Source organism: Leptonotus elevatus, chromosome 10, assembly GCF_054856555.1.
Source record: "Leptonotus elevatus isolate MCC_2025b chromosome 10, RoL_Lele_1.0, whole genome shotgun sequence".
Taxonomy (NCBI): domain Eukaryota; kingdom Metazoa; phylum Chordata; class Actinopteri; order Syngnathiformes; family Syngnathidae; genus Leptonotus; species Leptonotus elevatus.
The window spans coordinates 8,154,234-8,169,959 of record NC_141248.1 but is presented as its reverse complement, the minus strand read 5'-3'; the positions used below and the strand labels follow the sequence as shown (position 1 = coordinate 8,169,959).

General features: G+C 39.5%; 1 pseudogene; it reads left to right on the top strand.

Annotated features, from left to right (window-relative positions):
- LOC147166933 (inositol 1,4,5-trisphosphate-gated calcium channel ITPR1-like) overlaps positions 1 to 15,238 on the top strand; it is a 53,976-nt pseudogene extending 38,738 nt beyond the window's left edge.
- Positions 15,239 to 15,726: the final 488 nt, after the last annotated feature.

Sequence of the window (15,726 nt, the reverse complement as noted above, 5' to 3'; positions counted from 1 at the left end):
CCCACTTAATTATATATAGTAAAGGGGAAAAATAGGTTATAAGAGACTCAACGAAATTAAGCCTAAATGTGTGAAATCCCATGAATAATTGGTTGTTTCAGTTGTAAGCTGATAAATGTCAATGTTTACTGTGTTATCTTTGTTTGTCCTATAGAACTGCATTGCCACTCATGAATGCAATGGAATTGACATTATCATAGCACTTATCCTCAATGACATCAATCCACTTGGCAAGAAGAGGATGGACTTGGTGTTGGAACTAAAAGTGAGTGATTATGAATTTAATTTACATCCCTTCCAGCCAACACCGCTTTAGGTTTTATAATATAGGATCTATAGCGAGAGCCAAAGTGCTTCACGGCTCATGTACACTACACATGTTAGCATTAGTAGCTATGTTTGTTATGCAAGCTAAAACAAATGTCACAATTTGACAGTGTGCTGGCTGCCGCAGGGCTTCCAGTCCCGACCAATCAGTTTTGGTCAGTATGGTATGCTCAAAGAATCACCTTGTATTTCTTCTAATTTTCAATTTATGGCAATTTTAGCACAGAGAGCTATTAAACAGTATCCTTTACAACATGGCGTCACAATACCGCCTCTTCTTTATGTGTTCTTTGTTTCTTATTGACGTGCTAAACTGTGGGGGTACAGATGAGTAAACTGTGGGGGTACAGATGAGTAAACTGTGGGTACAGATGAGTAAACTGTGGGTACAGATTAGCAAAAAAATAAAATAAATTCATACCCTGGCACCAGAGGGGCTCCGTACTTTTCACTTATATGGCACTGCAAGCAAAATCTTTTGGCATTTGTCTCACACTTTTTAATTTGCATGCCACCATCTACAAGAGTGGATTAAAACACTGCACAGCTTAATTTTAAATAGAATCTTCAAGATTGTTAAATTTTGGTGGAACTCGAGACAGTCCCCCCTCGACTAATTATTCCTCAGTTTACTTTTTATGCATATTTGGTATTTAGTGCTGAAAATACATGTGAACTAAACTGCTTTTAGTTTTATGAGGAATGTCAATTATTTTTCTGTGTAATGTTCCCACAGAATAATGCCTCCAAGCTTCTTCTTGCCATTATGGAGAGTCGCCATGACAGTGAGAATGCCGAAAGGATACTGTACAACATGAGGCCTAAAGAGCTGGTATGTGGTAACCATGCAAATACTCACAGTATTTAGATACTGTACTGCAGGAGATGTGGATTTTTTCTGACACGATTTCTGTGTAGGTTGAAGTGATAAAAAAGGCATACATGCAGGGTGAGATAGAGGTAGAAGAGCCTCAGGAGGGAGAAGACGGAGAAGAGGAGCATTCTGCATCGCCACGAAATGTTGGCCACAATATCTATATCTTGGCACATCAAGTAAGAGCGCATTCACATGAGGGCACACTCGCACACATAACATTTACATTTCCTTGTACACCCTCAGGAATTGGACAATTTAGAACCCGAGAGGTTATTCAAACAAAAGGACCATCTTTGCTTTGAAGAGCACGTGTGTAACGTGTTGTGCCTAGTTGCTCAACATGAAAATGTTTTTCATTATGAAAATTTCAGTATATGTAGGGCACTGCAGTCACTTGTGTAAAGTACACCTGTTAAATGAAGGAATTTAGCTGAATCCTGATATCCATAAATGTTAATGCTGTTTGTTACTAAGTTGGCCCGACATAACAAGGAACTGCAAGCCATGTTGAAACCAGGGGGGACTTACGGAGAGGGTGACGAGGCGCTGGAGTTCTACGCAAAGCACACAGCTCAGATTGAGGTTAGTTGCCATTGTGTCAAAGTCATCTAAATTTCATCTGCTGTTTCAGTTTTCATTTTACTGATTATTCTATTAAAATTAACAGTGTTTTTGACATATGTGACAGGAAAAGAAATATGAATTGGCTTGGGTTTTTCTTGTCTTACACACTTTCCAAAATGAAAAGCAAATGGCATGACACGTCAACATATGATAGCTGTGCGTGTTTGTATGAGATTAGATACCATTTTTTCAGGTTAAAGTGTTGTAATGATGGAAACAACTTTGACTCCAAATTAGATATAATAATTGTACACGTTACATGCACGCAACCACCCACTTAGAGACATCTGCTCAGTCTGATTAGTTTTGGTATCACAAATTGTGCCTTTTAACCTCATGTTTGGCAGACACTTCCAGAGAGGTAATTAATTGAGCAATACAACTATTGTAGGTCAGGGGTGGGTAAACTCGGTCCTCAAGGGCCGGATTCCGGCAGGTTTTGGATGTTTCCCTACTCCAAGGAAGAGGGAAACCTCCTAAACCCGCAGGATTCCGGCCCTCGAGGACCGAGTTTGCCTACCCCTGTTGTAGGTTTTAGTTTGCAGTATTATCGAAGTTGTCATATTTTGACCCTTAATTAACCATAATACTAGAAAAACTTTTCAGTATGTTCATTAATTGTTTTAACTGTCTTTGTTTTTGTTAGATTTTTACTTTATGTACAGCACTTTGTATGCAGTTATGGTTGTTGGGGTTTTATATCATTGCAAAAGGATAAGCCTAAAGATGCCCCTTAAATATTCTTGAAAGGCTATTCACTGTATTGAATGCTGAGACTGAATGGTGGCTGCTGTTGTATTTCTGTCTAGATTGTCCGTTTGGATCGAACCATGGAGCAAATAGTTTTTCCTGTGCCCAACATCTGCGAGTTCCTTACTCAAGAGTCCAAGCTACGCATTTACTACACCACAGAGCGTGACGAGCAAGGCAGCAAAATAAATGACTTCTTCTTGCGCTCTGAGGACCTTTTTAATGAGATGAACTGGCAGAAGAAGCTGCGAGGTACTCAAGAGGCGACTGGTAACACAAACACCGTTCCCTGTACGTCTTCCTCTTAAACAACTTTATTCCTTGTAGTTCCTGTTTTATATCCTTTCCTCTCATATCTCTCCAGGCCCGGGTAAAGACAGATATATTTATATTGAGTCATATGTTATCAGCTAGGATGTGCTAGAATTGAGACTGTTATTGTACTACATCAGGGGTTCTCAATTAGAGATGTAAAAGGTCCGGAATGTTCTTTTTTAGGAAGTCATAGGCCACAGTGCATGTGTTGGCAAAAAATGTGGCTTTTTGTTGTTGTGGTTTTTACGTGGTTTGGGGCTGGGTGTACTGTACAGTAATAATTAGTTACTGGAAGCCACAAATAAATTTATTATCAGTATCACACTGATTCTTTCTTGCATAGTATTACCCAATAAAGTAAAATTAATCAACTTTAAATAAAGGTGAATCAAGTGTCTTGGGAATTTAAACAATATAAGATTTTATTAACAGGTCCAATAAATGAATATGCCTGGTATGTATGATAATCACAGGCAAAAGCAATACAATACACCATGGTAATGAAGCGTTCCATTGAGGAAGTAGCAGAAATGCTCGGATGTTCGGAATTGTCAATTTGATTGCTTTTGCCTGTGACCAGCATAACTTTTCATCACATTTTGAAGTTAAAATAATCCCCACAAATCAAATTACAACGATCCAGAGTCCAATGCTTTTCAATTCACGGACCACAGAGAGCTTCCTTTCACCATCATTAGTTGCATGTGGTGGTCATCACGTTATCTATTATTGATTTGGCGTATAGTGTTAAACTAGCTAATTACTTCACAACAAAATTATTACAGGTAGGGCATGGAGGGCAAACAATACAATGTCACTGGATTCATAACAGAGTTACCTGGCTGGTGGAGCAGGGGGGGCGATGCTTCCGTGTGTATCACACTGTGACCGTGACCGTGCAGTCGCTACACTGCTGTACTGCGTTCACGTGACAAAGGAAGAGAGAGACAGCTAGGTCGTGCAGCTTTTCTAAAAGATCGTGTCAACATTGACCTCAGTAAACTATTGTAAAAATAATAATAATAATAATAATAATTCCAACGGGCATTTTTTTGAGAGAGGGCAGAGGGGCAAGAGCCTATCTGTGCACGTGTATGAAGCCATTGTAAATTGTATGTTCATGTAGTTTCAACACATTGTTTTCAGTTGTCTTTTATATTTTATTAGGTACTGCAATGGCAGGATGTGCAAATTATGATTAGTTTAATCACATTGCTGCTTGTTATGAACTACTTTTGAGTTTATGTTTTGTTGTTGGAATGATTATATTAAATTCAGTCTGAATTTTAACACGAAGAATACTTATGAACGTCTTGATCAGTTTGAATGATTGGTCTTTCAGCCCAGCCCATCCTCTACTGGTGCTCCAGGAACATGTCTTTGTGGAGCAGCATCTCTTTCAACCTGGCTGTTCTCATGAACCTGCTTGTGGCCTTCTTCTACCCGCTGGAGGGTTTCGGTGGAGGTTAGCAAGCTAAGACTACATTCTCCTTTCTTTTCCTGTTGTGTCCTCTGAGAGTATACTATAATTATTTTCCACATTTTTTATGTTTGCACTGACAAACACTGCTTAGGTAATAATAATAATCTATCATTCATCAATTATCGGACAGTATTAGCTTAACAGTAAGGACTTGAGCTGGGCCACGGTTCAATATAACCTGCAGACAATAGCTAGTAGCTCAAAAGGTGCAGCACTGTCTGCGCACAACTTTTGTTCTGACAACCCTCCTTGCGTGTCTGCTTGTTTGTTATCTGGTTCCCTGTGTGGTGTGCAACAAATATACTGGATATCATAATACACAGTGTAAATTGACTTTCCTCTTGGGGTTTATAATTATGTAGAACAACAAATTTAAATTCTGTGTTCACTCAATGTCTCATTTGTTTTTTTAATTAACTTTTTACTTGTAATGTTTTACTCAGTGATGGAAAAATGTTCATAGCAATGGCAGCTTCATAAAAAAAAAAAAAAAGAGTAAAATGCTCTCTTGACAGAATCAATAGAAAGCAAACTGGGCCTATATATTAGAGATGTAACAAACTTAAAGCCCCCCAGTGTGTATTTTTAGCACGATCTAGTGGTGAATTCATTCAATTTAAAAACCCACTATTGATTTCAATAATATGTAAAAACAAAAATATATGTTCCATCACATCAACGTACATTTTTTCCTTTAAATAATCGTAAGTCTCGTAACCACTAATTATATTACATGGATGGAGTCACACCTTAGAAGAGGCTGACACGCTTTCATCCTTCTACGGATGCCTAAAGGACAACTTTACGAACATAATTAGCCCTGACGGCGCTTGTGTCGGGCCCAATGGATCGACCGTCGCTTGCCTTCCACAGTTGGGGCCTGCAGGTGGTCGTTGATGAATCTCGTGATTCGGGCTCCCGTCACTTGTCACCTTCTGCTTTGCTCTCACAAGCTTTTACTCGCTTATTTTTTTGCTAGCGTCACTCACCGGGCTTCACTCCAGCTGCCAAGTCCCCGTTGCTTGCGGAGATGCTCATTTGCTCACGCTAAATAAGAATTGGTGGTAGGCTTGTCTGCGCCACCGTAGTGTGCGTGCTTCTAACTTCATGCACTTCTATAGCAACATCTTCTTCTTTTCCTTTCGGCTTTTCCCTTCAGGGGTCGCCACAGCAAATCATTTGCCTCCCTTACTCTTTCACTTGGGTCCTTCCCATTCACACACAGATACTCCGTCTTGCTACGGCTAACCTTCATTCCCCACCTTTCCAGGGCAAACCTCCACGCCTATAGCTTCTCCTCCACCTGTTCTTTGCTCTCACTACAGATCACAATGCCATCAGCAAACATCATAGTCCATGGAGATTCCTGTCTAACCTCGTCTGTCATCCTGTCCATTACCGTAGCGAACAAGAAGGGGCTCAGAGCTGATCCCTGATGTAGTCCCACTTCCACTTTGAACTCCTTTGTCACACTTACAGCACACCTCACCACTGTCTACAGTCCTCATACATGTCCTGCACCAATTGAACATACTTCTCTGCCATTCCAGACTTCCTCATACAAAACCACAGTTCCTCTCTGGGTACCCTGTGATAAGCTTTCTCCAGATCTACAAAGACACAATGCAGCTCCTTCTGTACTTCTCTATCAACATCCTCAAAGCAAAAATTGTTACACACTGGGGCTTTAACTTTGCGCACACTTTTTCTTCTAAGAGCAAATATTCCCTGCTGCTGATTATCTCTGATAGGATGGACATGCTGGAATGCGCAGAAGGGGGGCACCTTTTGATTAATTATGAAAAACTCCTCTCACTGCTTCTTTGTTTCTTTCAGTATGAAATAGCAATGATTATAACATGAGAAGATGGAAAAATAAAAGCACACATGTTGATCTCTTAGTGTATGAATACTTTCAGTAATATGTAAAAGAAAAACTATATGTTAATTTAACATTTTGTTCACCTTATTAATGACTGTAAAGTGTGACGGCTGACTTTTCCTCATCTTCAGGAACTCTTGAACCTCCTCTCTCTGCCTTGCTGTGGCTAGCCATGTTGGTTTCTCTTGCCATTGTCATCGTTTTGCCTCAGCCGCACGGTATCCGGGCGCTCATTGTGTCCACTATCTTGCGGCTCATCTTCTCTGTTGGCCTGGAGCCCACACTACTTCTACTGGGTGGCTTTAATGTAAGCATGAACCTGAGTTTTCCAATCAAATTATAAATGTTTGTACCAGAAGCTTAAACCATGTCACATCCAGCCAGATTCATATTGACTTGGCATGTTAACTGTAAGTGTACTTTAGTTGTAGTGCTCTTAACATTGACATGTCCAGCATGTTTATGTCATGATCTGTCTAATGTCACTGCATGTTGTGTTGTCAGTTATGTAATAAAGTCATCTTCCTGATGAGCTTTGTTGGCAACCGTGGAACATTCACACGAGGCTACAGAGCCATGATCATGGATGTGGAGTTCCTGTACCACCTACTCTACCTGATTATCTGCACTCTGGGGGTCTTTGTCCATGTCTTCTTTTATAGCTTGCTAGTGAGTGAACACACACACACAACACACACACACACACACACAAACATGCTGCACAATGTACATTAATTGAACCTCTTTCATTATTTTCCCTTTTCAGCTCTTCGATCTTATTTACCGAGAAGAGACCTTACTGAATGTTATCAAAAGTGTGACTCGCAATGGCCGCTCCATTGTGCTAACAGCAGTACTGGCTCTTATACTCGTCTACCTCTTCTCTATTGTGGGCTACATCTTCTTCAAAGACGATTTCATTTTAGCTGTCGACAGGATACCAAACAAATCCCTGGGTATGTCTCAGCACAGGATTCTCAGATCTTTTAATACCGGGTAACCTCCATTGTTTATTGTCTACATTACTATTATTGTTGTAAAATGGACTGCTTTTAACAAAGGACTTTAACTACACCATATGGTGCCCAAAACGCTTTACAATTGAAGCCTCACGTTCACCCATTCACACCCACACTCATACACCAGTGGTCGGCTGCTGCCATGCATGGCGCCGCCAGGTCCACTGGGAGCAAACATGGTTTACCAGGGGTGAGGATCAAACTCACAACCTCACCAATTGGAGACAATCACTCTACCACTTATCCACGCCGCCCAACTCATTGTCACTCGAGCTGTGTTGTACAGTACTGACCAGCCAGAGCAGAGTTATGTCTACCACATTCCGACATAATACGTTGTTGTTGTTTCTGTTCAGTTGTCACGAGTACCTTTCTGTGGTAGGTCAACAACAACAACAAAAACAAAAAATAAAACACTTATTTTGAAGTTAATTTTATAATTTTTTAAGTTTTGCAGGATTTGCTAAGGTCATGCATGCATCATGGTCTGAAGTCTGGATTTTTATGTGACCTTTACCAAAAATGTTGAACTGCAATTTGTGGCAAAGTGGCATTTAACTTAAGCAGTTCCATTTGGCATTAAAAACACACACACACACGAGGTTGCCTGCGCCCCTGATATGCACTTGTAAAAATCTGGTACTCGACACAGAAAATTAAAAAAAACTGTACTTAGTGCATGCTTTGCTTGATTCCTTCCAGAATTTGGAGCCACTATGATGGGAAAATTCTTCTCGGGTGGAGTTTGCCAGAAAGAAAATGGAGAAAACTGTTCGGCAGGAGCTCGTAAGTAGGGGGGAAAAAAACACATCTACTGCACAGCACATTGGTTGGGTGTGTACAAGGTCTTCTTAAGACTGATTTGTGCATGTAATTGTTGGCAGTTTGTGCGTTCACAAAATATTTTTCCCTAAACCCATTAGTACATATGAAGTTGTAAATATGGATATTGAATATAGTGTGTACTGAATATGGTGCATTTTTCCGACAAGGAAATGGGTGTGTGCAATAGAGTTCCTTGCCGCAACACTTACGAAAGGCCTAGATCTGTCGGCCAATCCGAAGACATTGATGTCATGGCCCCACTCGGCCACCTTGCAGGAGGTTCTGAAAAGTGGTTCCCTTGTAACCGCATGACAATAACAAAGAGTAATTGAAAAGCAACGACTTAGGGGGGCTAAGCAAGGCCATTCTGTAATGGAACCGGTACCATGGAAAAAGGGGCTATACAGTCCTCAGAACTCAGGGGTGATGAAATGGTATGTTATGACACTTTTAATGGCATTTATTCAGTCGCTTGATCCCCATTTTTCAACAGGCTGATGGACTATTTAAGCTAATGTTCACTGTCAAAAGAGGTTGTTTTTAAATTGTGTATATTTTTTGTTGTTGGTGGTGCGCGTGCGTGCGTGCGTGTGTCTCTGCAGCTTCTCTTGCCATCCAGCCATCTGCAGTGGTGATAGAGGACAAAGACAGATCGTGTGATTCCTTACTCATGTGCATTGTCACAGTATTGAGCCACGGTCTAAGGAGTGGAGGAGGTGTTGGGGATGTACTGCGGAAGCCATCCAAAGAGGTACAAAAGTGAAAGGAAACACACCCAACTGGTGTATAGCGCTATTGTACTAAAATGATATTGTCCAATGACTTCAATTGTCATTTTTTGATGATTTGACTCTTGGTAGATTGCATCATTAAAAGTTAGAGCATGTCAATTCCTAGATGCTTGTGCAGAAAATTTGCAATCTAAAGAGGATCTACTACAGTAATTTCTGGCCTATGAGGCGCACCTGACTATAAGCTGCGCTAGCTAAATTTGGGGAATACTCGAGTTTGTTACAAATATAAGCCGAAGGTGTTTTAATGTTACCGCACCGGGTTCCCGCTACTTTCTTTGTCAAATGAAGGGCGCAAATTGTCTCGCTCTCGTTCTCTCTCCTACTGTATTTGGTCTCACTTGGTTTGTTTTGCTCTGCCTAACGCTCTTGCGCTTCCTTTATAGTGCGATCTTGTGATCTGATGGATAAGCCGCACTTTTGTATTAGCCGCAGGGTCGAAAGCAAAAAAAGTAGCGGCTTATAGTCCAGAAATTACTGTAGCTATTCCAGAAATTACTGTAGCTATTCTGGAAAATTCTCATTTAACGTACAAGTGTATATTCTTTAAAATTAAGGTATCATCTATTTTTATTCATTCAGAATTAATTTCTACTAGTTACAGCTACAACACAATCCCAGAACAATTCCTAATTACTGTACTTCAAACAAGTCATTGTCATCGATTTGTCTTTACCGTTGTCAACTTTCGCAACCCTTAAAATGGTTTAATTTCCACTGAGCATGACTCAATGTTAGGTTGGCCAGACATCCGGATTTAGCCCGGACAGTCCTACTTTTCAGTGATTTGGCCTGCGTCTTGCGCAACCCTAAACCAGACGCTGGTTTGGTCCGCCTTTTAAAGAAAATGAGCCATGGTTGATTTTATGTGACCCAACATCAGTCCCACCCTTGTTTGTCACAAGTGGTCTGTATTGGCCAATAGTGGCTTCAGTTAAAAATCTCATATATCATTGGTTCAATAAATGTAAACAAATCTCCACGTGTAGCTATCTGACTATATGTCATTTCCTCGCCACCTTCTTTTGACAGCAGCAAAAAGGCAGCGCTAGTAAAAATGCCAAAACGCCAGACATCTTTTAATATTGAACGGACGAAAGAGCACAATTTCCTGGCTAAAAGCAGTCGAGACTGTTTTCATGGTTTCGAGTCAAGATAGACACCATGCACTGCCTGCTTAAGGCCAACCAAAATAAATGGCTACAAACTAATACGTGGATGTCAATGCAGTAGGGTTGGTAGGCTTTTATTTTGAAATGGACCCTTGAAGTGCACAGTTGCGTGTCTTCTAACTTGACTCGTTACGGTACACCGTATTTCGTTGCCGTTTGTTTTTTTGCCCGTGTGGTGGATCCTATCTTGACGACCAAGATCAACACATTTAAAACACATTTGCTCCCCCCAATCCTGTGAATAATGTCAGGCAGAGGGAGGAAGCAGATAAGACTTTGACAGCATCATATTTTAGTTCAACCCGAGAAGGGAGACGGAGAAAGCAAATAAGACTTTGACAGCACTTAAACATACACATCCTCAGATACACACAGCCACGACTAAATCTAAACAGTTATAATTAAATTGAAACAGAAGATTGTTTTCACAATCAATGGTAAATCTAGTCACTAATGTTCACTATACCTAATCTAAGAGCAAGGCTTCCGTTCCCTATTTTAGTGGTTGATTTGTAAATGAATGAAAAATAAGGAATAAACCTTACTTTCTTATATCTAATTCTTATAACATTTGCCAACTAAATCTGAAGTGACTTTACATTAGTCCCCTTTCAGCTAAAATGGTTTCTGCTATTGGGTTTTCAGGAGCCTCTCTTTGCAGCCAGGGTGATCTATGATCTGCTGTTCTTCTTCATGGTTATCATCATCGTTCTTAACCTCATCTTTGGCGTTATCATTGATACATTTGCTGATCTGAGGAGTGAGAAGCAAAAGAAAGAGGAAATCCTGAAAACAACATGTTTTATTTGTGGTGAGTAAACTTTTGGATAATGTCACTGTTGTGCCATAATGTCTCCACCTAAGGATGACTGTCTTCATTGTGTTCCATGGAACCTACAATATGTTCAATGCCTTGGTAATTATTTTAAACCCTACTCCTGACTGACACCTCTCTGATGCAGTAAAAGCTTCTGGTGGAACATGGCTTGTGGTGCAAGATGTAACTTTAACAATGTCAGGGAAAGTATACTAATTCTTTATTTGGGGTTAATAAAATATACTTTAAATCACGTGTGTGCTGTGTTTGACATGAGTTTGAATGTGAGTAGTTAATTGTAAACAAAGCCACGTCCCCTGTTTATTATTTTCACTTTTATTTATTTTCTTTTGCCCCCAGTTGAACTGTACAGGTTATAGATCACATTTAAATTATTTATCTGATCTCTTTCTCTCTATTTTATGTATTAGAAAACCTGGCATTTGAACAGGTGTTTATAGACTTTTAATATCCACTCTATGTGGCCAACAAAGTATGTGCCAACCACTTGTGACTTTTAAAGTGCTGTTTCCGGTCCTTCCAAATTTACTGTTGCATTCTTAGAAGTGGAAGTAGCTTTAGCTATGTAGTAGAACTGTTGTGCTGTGCCAAAACTGAGCGCAGAGGTTATGCAGCATCACACCAATTTAGAAATGGGCTGCGTTTCTGGGTAATGTAAACAATGAAACACCCACCTCTGCTTCCCAGAATGACTGGTTAGTCATGTCAGATGCTATTGGGGAGGAGGTCGAGTGGTTTCCTTATTTTTATTTTTTTTTCCAAACTATTGGTCTAGACCTGTTAATGAATGCATTAACAGGTCTCCCATCACTAAAGTCTAAATTGTTGGCTTTGTAATGCAACCTGATGTTTGACAAGTCTATAACTTCATTTTTTCATCATGTAAGGAGTGAGATACATTTACCGTCATTTAGTGCAATGTACAGTGCTCAAATATCTTCTTTGACACTGTCTGACCAGCCCTCGTGACCATATTGTCACCTCTTTTTTTTTTTTAAATACTTTTTTCACTTCTGTTTTTTTTTGCTACGGCCGTGAGCACTCTTATGTCATGTTGCCACAGGTTAGCATAATGAAAATAATAGTAAAAGTGGTTTTAAGAGAGCAAGTTGTGAATCTGTGTGTGTCATTTGTCCTTGATTGTTTCAGGTTTGGAGAGAGATAAATTTGACAATAAGACGGTTACCTTCGAAGAGCACATCAAAGTTGAACATAACATGTGGCATTACCTATTCTTCATCGTCCTGGTGAAGGTCAAGGATTCAACTGAGTACACTGGCCCTGAGAGCTATGTGGCTGAAATGATCAGGGTAAGGTTATTGGAATGCACTTCCAAAGCGCCAAGCCTAGTCTGTTCTTTTAAAATTCTACCTTTGCCTCTCAACATTTTAGCAACAAGTTCAAATTGAGTCATCTCATATTATCACTCCATCCAGGATTTCACAGGCATTTTTTTATGATTGTTGCGGGCTAAAATGCCTGATTTCGCAGCCAATTTGTATAAAAGTTGCGATAAAAGTAGTGATCCCAAACAAACAAACACAAATTCGGCGGGCAAAAAAGAAATGACGAAAAAAAACAACAACATGACGACGCTAAAAGTTAATACCCTCAAATAGACGTGATATAAAAGTGGTTTCAGTCCAGGCCGGGCAAAATCTAGTGGCCCGCTCCCTGCACCGGAGGCAACCTGCTCGTTCGCAGAAGCGACATAGACCCTCCAGCCGCGTCCTGCTTCTCCCGGTGGTCCTTCCGCCGCCTGCACTGCCTGGGATTCAGATCTATGGCAAATGACGTTATTGTTTGGGGGGTTTTGTGCCAAAGTGAGCCTTTCGCATATATTTAAAGCAATACGAGACTCATAACTCGTTTTCCAGTATTGAATAAGGCATTGTGAATAAAGAATAAAAGTTTTTTTTTTTTTTTTTGTTTTAATTGCGCCAAGGCCTCTCAGCATGATGTTACGCCAGTGATTCTTACAGCTGCATATGCACATTATAAACTTTTTGTTGTTAAGTTTGATCAACTTCACTGCTTCGTTTACCTTTTTTTGGTCCTTTTAATTTTTTTCTGTTCACCAAGTCAACCACATCATGCCTTCATCAGTAAGTGCATCCTTTTCTGCAAATTAATCAAGCGTGTATATAGCTGGTGCATCAATCATCGAAAATCAGGTTTGATAGTTCCACATTCTTACGTTGAATCTTAGTATTTTTATTTCACAAGTACACTTTACATCTATATTCCATATTTCAATTAGGTTGCATGCTTCTCTTCATTTGTTGCATTTTTATGCCTTTTTTTCAATATAATGAAATCTAGTTTAGTTACCGCATGGAACTTGTATGAATAAATTCTCTTGTGCATCAAATCCAGCCTGTTCTGTGTGTGTTTGAGTGAATTATTAGTCCTTTATTTTAACAACTGATTACTGAGAAAATCATGCAACATTAATCCGATACATGTGTGCCGTTATGATGGACATAACCTGTCTGATTTTTGTATGCTAGGAGCACAACCTGGACTGGTTTCCCCGGATGAGGGCCATGTCATTGGTCAGCAGCGATGCAGATGGGGAGCAGAATGAAATTCGAAGCCTCCAGGAGAAGTTGGAGTCCACCATGAAACTTGTGTCCAACCTCTCTGGCCAGCTGACTGAGCTCAAGGAACAGGTTGGTTGCACTTCCTTACGATGGTGACAACGTGTCCAATGTCATGATGTGGAGAAAGTGAACATGTGTTCTTAAGGTTTCGATTCAGAATTATTAAATGATCGTTAAAAACACTCATGAGTCACAGGTTTTTTGTTTGTTTTTCAACCCAGTGTTGCTTACTTGTTACTGTTATATTCTACATGATGTAGTAATCTATGGAATTGTAATTCAAACAGTATTTCTGAAGCCATACCGCTATTCAACGCGTATAAGACGACTTTGCAGTTGAAATGAGAACTGCATTTGAGGAAATGAATGACAATGAAACTTTTAGACCCAGACAGAAGGAAATGATGGTGTTGCTGAACACGTGTGATGTAAGGCTCACTTTTAATCAAAAGAAAATAGTTCAAATTGTCAGCAAATTGTATTTCCACTTTGTCATTTCACTTGTGGCATAGTTTCTGTAACTTCAATTTTGTCTTTCAACTAACTTTACTCCCTCAACATTTCAAAGTCTTTGTTGTGTTTTTATAAAAAGTGCATTGTACCGTTTAAAAAAAGTAATGTTAAAGCTTTTTCTACATCATGTATGGTCCACCAATGCCCAGATGAGTATGAAGAGCCCTGACTGTTTTACTCTGATTGCACCAATCAGCTTTTATCTTCCCTTTATAGTAGATTGTGCGGGTTAGGGTTTATTTTCTTTTTCTTTTTCGTTTTGGGCCAGAGGTGGCAGTCGTGAGTAAAAAAGTGACAAACTGCACAAAGATCCTTGAAAGTGTGAAAAAGATAATATTTAACAAATTGTAATTTAGGCGGCACAGTGAAGAGAGGTTAGCACATCTGCTTCAGTGTGAGTTTGTTAGTCTTATTAGTTTTAGTTGTTGTTTTTTTTATTCTTTGTGTTAGTTAGTTGTTTTTTTTAATTAGTTTTAGTATTATTTTCTGTGTGACAGTCCACATACTATTTTCCATGTATAAAGCAAAAAAAATTACGTTAACAACATTTTTTTATTCTATTTCATTTACAATATATGTATATATATTTTTCTATTTTAGTTACTGTTTATCGTTAACTAAAATAACCTTGCCTCACAGTTCCGAGGTTTGAGATTGGAATCTAGGCTGCGGCCTTCCGATGTGGAGTTTGCATTAATGCCAAAGGAATAAAGTTAGTGAAACTTGCCAACTGCCAAAATGTTCTTCCAAGACTGCAGCTTTTGTGTCAAGATGCAAACAACCAACTACAAAGTTGACTTTTAACAGAAAAGTGTGCTATGAGTCAATAGTTGACATTTTAAATGAGTGTTTTTCAGTATTAGTGTTGCATATTGCGCATCTTCCGTCTGATGACGTGATAGTAGTGTACAGAAAGGATAAGCACACTTCTTTCAACATTTTCCCCCATGCATCCACGTTGTCCTCTTTTAGATGACCGAGCAGAGGAAGCAGAAGCAGCGGATTGGCCTGCTGGGACACCCACAGCACATGAACGTCAACCCCCAGCAGCCTGCGTAGGCTCGAGGGACGATGCCTGAAGCGCCTCGGATTCAGCCTTATGTCTGGACAGAGTCGTCCTCACGCCAACGTTGCACATAACCAGTGTGAGTAGAGTCAATTGGAACTTAGGAGGACTCTCTGTCATATAGTTGTAGTGATAATATGGTGTGTTGCTCTACTGTGTACAAATGTCAGTCATGACATTGACACTCAGCCACCATTTTCTTTCCAGTCCAGAAAATTGTTTGTGCCAAATGTTTTCTATGTAATATTACACCAGGTTTATCCATGCATGTCGTTTAAATAAATAGTCACACATGCGAACTGGAGATGATGAATTGTCTAGTTTGATTAGCCTCCATTAAAAAAAAATCATTTCTATTTTAGGCTGAACAAGCAGTATTATTTGTATTTGTATTTTGTGCAATATATAGAATTAAATATGCAACTTCATGTGGATGTGAGTTCCATAAAACATTCAGTGTTGACCTGTATTTTGTATTTAAGACTTGCTGGATAAAATAGGGACTTTTGATCTTACTTTTGCAATTGTTGAGATTATACTGTATTTAATAAGATGACCTTATTTTTTATTTGTGTATTATTTCTTTAAATTAAGTGTTCTGCACTCAATAAGAATGTTTGCATAAAAATGCTGTATTGTAT